The sequence below is a fragment of the Chiroxiphia lanceolata genome, chromosome 5 (assembly GCF_009829145.1).
Source record: "Chiroxiphia lanceolata isolate bChiLan1 chromosome 5, bChiLan1.pri, whole genome shotgun sequence".
NCBI lineage: Eukaryota > Metazoa > Chordata > Aves > Passeriformes > Pipridae > Chiroxiphia > Chiroxiphia lanceolata.
This window is the reverse complement of record NC_045641.1, coordinates 68400293-68409375: the sequence shown is the minus strand read 5'-3', so window position 1 is coordinate 68409375 and position 9083 is coordinate 68400293. Positions and strand designations below refer to the sequence as shown.

The following is a 9083-nucleotide window of genomic DNA, read 5'->3' as shown; positions in this document are numbered from 1 at the left end:
CTTGCTGCAATGGAAACCTAGAGACCTGCCCCTGTGGGCTTCACCGACCTGGCACAAGCGAGCTCTTGTATTTGTCATCAGCGGTGTTGCTATGGCCACGGCACACAGGTATAAACCTTGCCCAGGGGACATTGTTACAGGAGAGGAGGGTGCAGCCCAGGAACAGGTACTGCTTTACTCACATGATTTATTGTCATGACTGTCGGAGTCTCTGGAGTTTATCCATTCAGTTGCTTTTGCAGGAAATCTCCTTACAACAGAGCACTAGTGCATTTAGTAATAATATTTTACATCTATATCGGGCTCTGTGCATTCCAAGTGCAATACACATTCATTCATCTTATCTTTTTATCTCATGACAGTTGCCTGCAGTGCTGAGTTGGTTTGATCCCAGCCTCACAGACTTTTCAACAGTGGAATTGTTACCTGACTAATTATCCATCTAAGTCACGACGACGGACTGGTGGCTGGGCCCCACTCTCAGTTTTAACCAGCAGCTCCTGTCACTCCAGTGAGAGGGCTCTGAGATTTTCTGCTGTTGAAGACAGGGAAAAGAAAGGGTTAGGGTTAGGATTAGGGTTAGGATTAGGGTTAGATCTTGGAGGCAATTTTCATTTAGTTTGTTTTCACCATGAGGGTGTTCACTAGGGGCAAAGTTGTTTCTGGAAATACAGATGCACTTGCTGTTGATTCACAGGAAATGCAGTCAAGCACCTCTGTATTAATTTTACCCACAAGTAATAGGGAGATGAGGAGACTTATATCCCTTCTCCATTTGCTGGCTCCAAAATGATGCACTAATTCAGTGTGAAGTCTATAGCCATGCTTTTAGAGAATATTTATATTAAACTGGTAGGTCACTGGTTGCAAATAGTAATATTTTCCATATTAGAGGTCCTCTTGCATGCTGCAGGCAGCTCAGGTCACTAAAGTCCAATACTGATGAACTCAGACTGGAAGAGCTGCAACAAGGATTTCAATGAAGGTGTATGTGAAGTTGCTGCAAAGGATGGGGGTAAATTGTCAAAATTATCAAAAACTATGAGGTCCTAAGAGTTGGAACCATTATAAGGTGACAATTTTCAAAAAGCTGAACTGATTTAGCTCTATCAAAGGAAATTAAAACAAATGGAACAAATGATCTCACACTAAAAACCACAAGAGAAGTGGCTTATTTAGCTCTTTTTTAGCCTAGGGAAAAAGAATCTCAGCAGGTATATGACTTTTCTTTCTGAAAATATGTGAAAGAGAATAGCTATTTAGATTAAAGACCATGTTTGCACATATAAGCTACACTTAGAGAACTGTAAGCAAGAAATCAGAAGAATGTTTCAAACCATCAGAGGAAGGGGGTTTTGGAGGAGCTTCCAAGAGCAGCAGGAGGAGAAAACTTTTTACCCAATTTAAAAATAAAAAATTGGAAGAACCTACACCCTGTGTTTTCACATGGTGTCAGGGAACAGGACTCAGCTACTTCAGATGCCATTTCCAGGCCCATTTCCCATGTCCCTCCTCTTTCCCTGCCATCCCAGATATTTTTTCAGGTTAAATGTGTGTTTTGGGACTTCGGTGTTTAATATTAATGCTGACCACTAGGACAGATATAAGTGGGGAAAAAATGCTCCAAGCTCAAGTTTTCAAAACTTAGTTTATTCTTAGGAATTAGAAAACACCTGGGAAGGCACCCTCACTACCCATCACCTCTCCCATCACGTTGGCTGCCTTCGGGACCCTCCCTCGTAGCAGCAAAATGAAACGAATCAGCACCATAGTTACTGTTTTTCAAGCGACTTCCAAGAATTTTCTTATCAGGGTTGAAATGAAGCAAACCACGTTACATAACGCTGTGTAGCCTGGATCCAGCAGCTCTTGGGGTTGCCAGGAACATCAGCTGTGTGACACAGACAGGGTTCTGGGTAAGACTGATGCACTTTTAGAAAATGTGTTAGAAGTCTTTTTTTCCTGAGAGGTTTTTTTGCAACCTGCTACCCCCGGTTTTTGCTACCTCAAGCTTCACTTGTAAACCTGGAAAATTGTTCAAAAGGAATTTTATGTTCAACTAATGTTTTAAAAACTCCTTAAAACTTACCAAGCTACTTTCAACATAGAATCACAGAATGATTTGGGTGGGAAGGGACCTTGAAGATCATCCAGTACCACCCCCCATCCATGGGCAGGGACACCTTCCACTATCCCAGGTTGCTCAGACCCCCATCCAACCTGGTCTTGGACACTTCCAGGGAGGGGGCAGCCACAGCTTCTCTGGGCAACCTGTGCCAGGGCCTCCCCACCCTCACAGGGAAGAATTATAGTATTATAATAATATCCAATCTAAACCTCCTCTCTGTCAGTTTGAAGCCATTCCCCCTTGTCTTGTCACTACAGCTCCTGAGAAACAGTTCCTCCCAGGCTTCCCTGTAGCCCCTTCAGATACTGGAAGGTGCTCTGAGGTCTCCACACAACACGTCTTCTCCAGGCTGAACATTCCCAACTTTCTCAGCCTGGCTTCATAGAGGGGGTGCTCCAGTCCCCTTATCAACTTCATGGCCTCCTCTGGACTTGCTTCAACGGTTCCATGCCCTTCTTATATAGGTTCACCCAGCACATCACCATTATTCTGTAGTGAAAAAGTAAGTTTGCTGTGGAATTTGGTATTTAAGACAGTGTTGGATCTTGTGTCATCTCCTGATGAAGTCCTTGTGACCCAAGACAAACATATTTTTATGCCACTCTTTCCAGTTCAATATCCACTGCTGTGTATGTTGTGTCTTCTGCATCTCCTTTGTGGCTCTTTTCTGCTTTCTTCCTCTAACTGAAAAACTGATCTGTAGAGAGGAACTCCAGCACTAACACTGCACTCTCAACTCCAAAGATTTGGTTGGCTTACCTACCAAAAAAAAATTGTCTTTCTGACCTTCACTTAGTAATTTCATGATAGAGAGCATGATCAGAAGCCACATTTGTTGACTGTGTTATGTAAGACAATTTGTCAGGTACATCAAGCCCTAGTGCATTCGAGACACAAATGGACAAATTTAGGGAGCTGAAAAAAAAAATCATTTTATGAAGCCAACAAAAGCTGCCGTGATTGACTCAGTATTTCAGTTTATTTTTTTCTTGAGAGGGGCATTATCTTTTTTGCTCAGGTTATTGATTCAAGGCAAGGCTGAGTGCAATTCTCCACTAGGATCAGCTAGGATCAGCTAGAACTCTTCTGGCTTCAACATGGTGCTTGAGGAAGCTCGAAGTTTAAAACTCTAGCAGTCTCCTCTCAAAGGATGATCCACTGCCCCTAAAAACTCTTCCCATGTCCCACCCTTCTATCAGCATTTGAGATGACTCTTTTAACATCTGTGAAGAAGGCTGATCTCACTGCCATTTGATTTTGGCCTGAGTAGGGGCTGGTCTGTGGGACTCTCAGCCAAGAAAGCCTGTGCTTTCCCAGCCTGGCAGAGCCAGGTCGGTGACAGCTGAGCTTCCTCTGCTGGTCTGAGGGGTGGCTTCTGCCTGGGAGCCTTCACCACCTAGTTACCAGCAAGGTTTCCCCAGCTGGGGAGGCACTTGCCCTGGTGCCTGTGATGGAGAAGGAGGAGGCTGGTACTACAGCTGGGCACCATCTGCTGCAGCCTCCCTTCAGCTGCCAACCGTGTTTGGGTGCCCGCGGGGATGTGAAACTGCTGTTTGCTCACAAGGTGTAACTGTTTGACAGCCCAGCCTTCCACGTCCTTGTTGCTCCATCTAGTACAGTTATTGCTGTCCCAGCCTTTGATAAGGAGAGGGCCTGAGATAGCTACTGTACTTTCAAGTCTGCCTCCACATCAGCGGCTACCTTTCATCTTTGTTTTATTGCCAAGGACAGAGACAGACAGGCCAGACCCACTGGCTGGCTAATAAGTAATAGGGAGCTTTGCTGAGCACCACAGTCCTCCTCATCAGGTGGTATATTTTTTATGCATATAGATGAATACTTTTTTTTTTTTTGTATCTGTAGCTCCCATAGCACGAGGAGCACCAGCCCATGGTGCATATGTACATCAGTGGAAACGCATGTCTGCAAAGGGACTCAGCTGCAACTGAGTAACTTGACAGGTAGAAAAAACTCTTTCGGCCCTTTGTTCTTTCCAGTCCTCAAATATGACAGCTTAATAATTTTCTAGACACAAAATGCCACAGAGATAAAGTAAAGTTTATAAAGGACAGCTGGTCACATCACAGAAAAATCTGGTAGTATATAAAAGCAAAGAAACTCAAAGTTCAGGAAACATTTGTTCTCCTCTGAACTTCCCTATTTCCTCTCTCCGAGCACTCACAAAACTGGAATTTGAGCCTGAAGGTTCCTTAAACAAATATAACTCTGTCCTGACATCACCATACAGTTCACCATCAATGCCACATTCGGTAAATTGTGAAAGTCAAAACCCAGTTGCTTTGTTCCAGCTCTTCAGATGTACAGAGGCACTGAAATTTTGCTGAAATAACCAAAAGAGGAGTTTCCTGTAATAATTAGCTTATAGCTTTGTACAGCTTATAGTGTCATCGAACACATTCAAATTTAGACCTGATTTATTCCCCACTAAAGTGAGAACATCTCAGCACTTTCAAAGCCCCATTTCAGCTGACAGAAGCACTGCCTCACCAGGAGGGATGGGGTCGTAGCATTTCACCTCCCATCACTTAAATTCTGTGGAGGCTCATCAGCCTCTTTGCTTGGATTTCCACCCCACTAATCCAGGTTGTATCACTAAATTTCATCTGGGAAGACAGGGTCAGGTCTTGCCTTTGTGTGTGTAACACAGTTGAAATCCCCCGCATGAAATGCCACCACACAAAATTCAGCATTGGCAGGGGGCAATTCTGATCTGCCACATTTTGGTCTGGGCTATTTGGGTTTTTTTGTTGCCTGGGCAGCTGTTGTGCCAGGTGCTGTGCAGAGAATACATGACCAAGAAAAGGAGCCCAAGAGGGGGAGTTCCAAGCAGTTCATAGCCTTCTCTCAATAACAGCACATTATTTACCTTGAGGACAAGGGTTGGTTTTTGTAAAGTGTATAATTACGTGTGTCAACTGCACAGAACTGTCCCTGACCTCCAGCATAATTAGTCATGTGGTTTCTTGTAAGTGCTTCTTGGGTGCCTGGATGAATCACCCAATTCTGAGGTTTGTCATCAGTAATTTTTGGTAACACATCTTAGCCAGTGGCATGATTATCCGTATTTGTTTGCTTTTTACTTTGCATTCCTTTACCAGAAGACCTTTGGGGAGATTGGTGGCCTTGTGCAGCTCACAGTCTGAATGTTAAGACGGGGCACACTAACCATGTTTGTTTGTGATGTTTTAGCAACCATACGAAAGCCCTGGGGCCTTCACAGACGTGTTGGAGGATGCGGTCAGAACTACATGGAACTTTCATTCTCAATCAAGTGCCACAAGGTGTGGAAAAGTCCATGAGTAAAGCTATGAGAACAAGGGTAAATTTAACTCCATTAGCTTTCCGGAAGGATGTAGATATCGTAGAATCATAGAATGGTTTGGGTTGGAAGGGATCTTAAAGATCATCTCATTCCAACCCCCTGCCATGGGCAGGGACACCTTCCACTATCCCAGGTTGCTCAGAGCCCCATCCAACCTGGCCTTGAACACTGCCAGGGATGGGACAGCCACAGCTTCTCTGGACAACCTGTGCTAGGACCTCCCCACCCTCCCAGGGAAGAATTTCTTCCTAATATCCAATCTAAACCTGCTGTTCGTCAGTTTGAAACCATTCCCCCTTGTCCTGTCACTCCAGGCCCTTGGAAATAGTCTCTCCCCATCTTTTTTGTGGGCTTTCTTCAGGCACTGGAAAGGCACAATTAGATCACCCCAAAGCTTCTCTTCTCCAGGCTGAACAATCCCCACTGTCTCAGCCTTTCCTCACAGCAGAGCTGCTCCATCCCTCTGATCACCATGGTGGCCTCCTCTGGACTTGCTCTAATAGGTCTGTCCCTCAGAGTTACAGAATCACAAAATACGTTGAGTTGGAAAGGACCCACAGGTCCAGTCTAGCTCCTGGCTCTGCACAGGGCCATACCCAGGAATCCCACCATGTGCCTGAGAGCATTGTCCAAATGCTTCTGGAGCTCTGTCAGCCTTGGTACTGTGCCCACTGCCCTGGGGAGCCTGTTCAGTGCCCAACCACCCTCTGGGGGAAGAACCTTTTCCTGATATCCAACCTAACCCTCCCCTGACACAACTTCAGGCCATTCCCTGGGGTCCTGTCCCTGATCCCCACAGAGCAGAGCTCAGTGCCTACCCCTCCTCTTCCCCTCTCAAGGAAGTTGTAACTGCAGTGAGGTCTCCCCGTTACCTCAAAGATGTGAATGACACCATGTCTCTCAAGCAGAAGTCTTGAGTTTGCTGTCTTGGAGAAGATATTTGGGATGGGGCAAGGGGGAGTGAAGGGTGCAACCAAGCTGTTCCAAGCAGGCCCTCACAAAGTCCTTGCCTGTAACAAGGCTTTTAAGCCATGCCACTGGAGGCCCGTAACTCCACAAGGGCTTAACCCCTCAGCAGGCTCAGGAAAGGTGTTGGAACTGGGACTGACAGGTGGGAAATGGCAGGAGGGCTCCACATGTGGAGATCTGAGGCTATGCAGGCCTGAGATATGGAAATACTTTGCTTAGCACGTATTCATGCTGGAAAACCTGCTACAGTATGTCTGTGGCCTCAGTGATTACAAAAGAAGGACGGATCCCACCACCTCATGCGTAACCAGACTCTTTCTCTCTGTAACATTCTGGTTTAGTTCAGACAGACCTCAGTATTGGCTTAACAGAGCAGATTACTTGGTGACACAGAAGAATGAAAATTTTTCTCCTGGGAAAGGAGAAGAAAACTTCGCCTGCAGAGTTAAGTTGTGAAAATCCAGGTTTTTACTCCAAACCTCCACCTAGATTGGGTGGTCCAGACTGTCCTTGAAACAAGTCCAAGTGTTGGAGAGTAAGTATCCTCATATCAAGCACTATAAGGCCAATAAAGTGCAGACAATGCTTAAAAACTGTTCTTTCTGGTACTTTGAGAAGAGAAATGGAGAAGCTACACAGCTAATTATAGCAGGAGCTATAATTGCTCCTGCTGTGGTCCTTGTCCTTGTCCGTTTAAATTGGTCCATTTAAAATGGACCACATCAGGACAAGCAGCAAGATGTCACTAGAGGTTGAAACACTGTACTTTTGGATTTGAAATTTCTATAAAAATTAAATACCTTCGTTTTGGAGAAGTTCAGATCACAAAGTAAGTACTTCAGCCACAGAGGCAGTCCCCTCCTTTAAAATCCCAATTTGAAGCAATGAAACTTGCTGTCCACTCAGTTTATTCTGAAGAGAGCCTTGGCAGGATGCAGGACTTGGCCATCCAGCCACTGGCTTTCAGCTCTGGATGCATTCTTGGTCTCTTATAATTCAGTGCTGACCGTATTATTTTGCCTTTCTTTTTTCTTTTAAGTGGGTGCATATGAACTGTTAAAAATACCTTGCCTACACTCAGCCACGAAGCAGCCGCAGAACCCAACTCAATAAATCACAACAAGGGGAAAAAAAGAGGAGGCAATGAGGAGGTGCAGAGTGAGGGCAGCAGGGCACTCACTGCCTTGGCCAGAGCTGCCAGCCACCCTCAGACTCCAGGAGGATGTGTCCACCAGCAAGGGTAGCTACCTCAGCCCTGTTTGAGCATGGCAAAGGGTTTCAGCCCAAAGGAAAGGGAGGTGGGAGTTTCCAGAAGTTTCTAACAAACAGTACTCACTTATTCAAACTCTGCCGAGTTCTGCTCCAGTGTGGTCTCGCTATCTGGCCAGCTCCCATCAGTAATTTCTTCAGGACCCATGAAAATCAGGGACATAAAAGAAAATACCTTTCTGACATAGGAGCAGGATCTTTGCAGAAAAACAGAAAAGAGGAAGAAAGAAATTGCTTTTTTGGAGCATGTTTGCCAACAAGTCCCCTCGTCCATTGTTCATTTCATGTTGGTTCTTGGTCTCCCTTATCATGGATTCAGTGATAAAATCATAGAATGGTTTGGGTTGGAAGGGACCTGAAAGATTATCTCATCCCAACACCTCTGCTATGAGTAGGGACACCTTTAAGTATCCCAGGTTGCTCAGACCCCCATCCAACCTGGCCTTGAACACTTCCAGGGATGGGGCAGCCACAGCTTCTTTGGGCAACCTGTGCCAGGGCCTCACCACACTCACAGGAAAGAATTTATTCAGTATATCTAACCTAAATTTCCTCTCTTTCAGTTTAAACTCAACTGAAAGCACCACTGAAAAAAGGTGTACCAAAGGTTGGAGAAGAAGTAGGGTGAGCCTGGCCACAAGTTCACACATTTGCCACCATATGGGGAAGCGTGTCTTTCCATGGGAAAAGCCACAAAGGACTTTTTATCCAGTGTCTACCCTAGGATATAAGAAAAGGTGATTGGAAAGCTTTCCTGTTTCACCAGTGGTATCAGCAAAAGAGACTGTCATCTCATACTCACCTCTTTAGCATCCTTCTTCCTGCACACCAGGACAGTGGTCTGGGTGAGACATTCCAGGTGCCATCCACCTTCCTGAAGAGTATCAGAGTGCTTCTGTGATTGGTCTGTTCCAGTCAATCTGCCAGAAAGCAAAGGGCAAGACAGTCAACACAACAAAATGCAACATTCTTGGCTTCTGTGTTAAAAAATAAAAGGCACAGAACATGTACTCATGCCTTAAAATAAAAAAAACCAAACAAATATTTAAGATCTATGGAGACCCAAAAAGAAGTGTACTATATAGTGGTCTTTATGTAGATTTGCTGATCTCATGAGTTTGACGGTGACCAAAGCCTTGAACTTTGGCCTTGATTTTAAAAACCTTCTGATGCTCAGGCTGTTTTTCAGTGATGCAACAAATCAGCTCTGGGGCTCCTGGCATTGGATCAAAAACTCCAAAAGAAATGAGGCATGAAGCTGTGACCTTATACAAAATTCACTCTGCCAATGCATTTTTGGCAAGAAAACCTGATAGTTAAGCATTCCAGGAACAGGCTTTGTGCTTGACCAGGGCAGGCCTGGGGAGCAATGAC

The 9083-nt window shown here is 45.1% G+C and overlaps 1 long non-coding RNA gene across 1 annotated transcript; it reads right to left on the bottom strand.

The window, feature by feature from the left end:
* Positions 1 to 361: 361 nt before the first annotated feature.
* On the bottom strand, positions 362 to 8785 carry LOC116787432. Its single transcript, XR_004357289.1, has 3 exons — positions 8512 to 8785; positions 7777 to 7906; positions 362 to 535 (listed from the first exon to the last, which is right to left on the bottom strand). It is a non-coding gene; the product is annotated as an uncharacterized LOC116787432 (long non-coding RNA).
* Between the last annotated feature and the right edge of the window lie 298 nt (positions 8786 to 9083).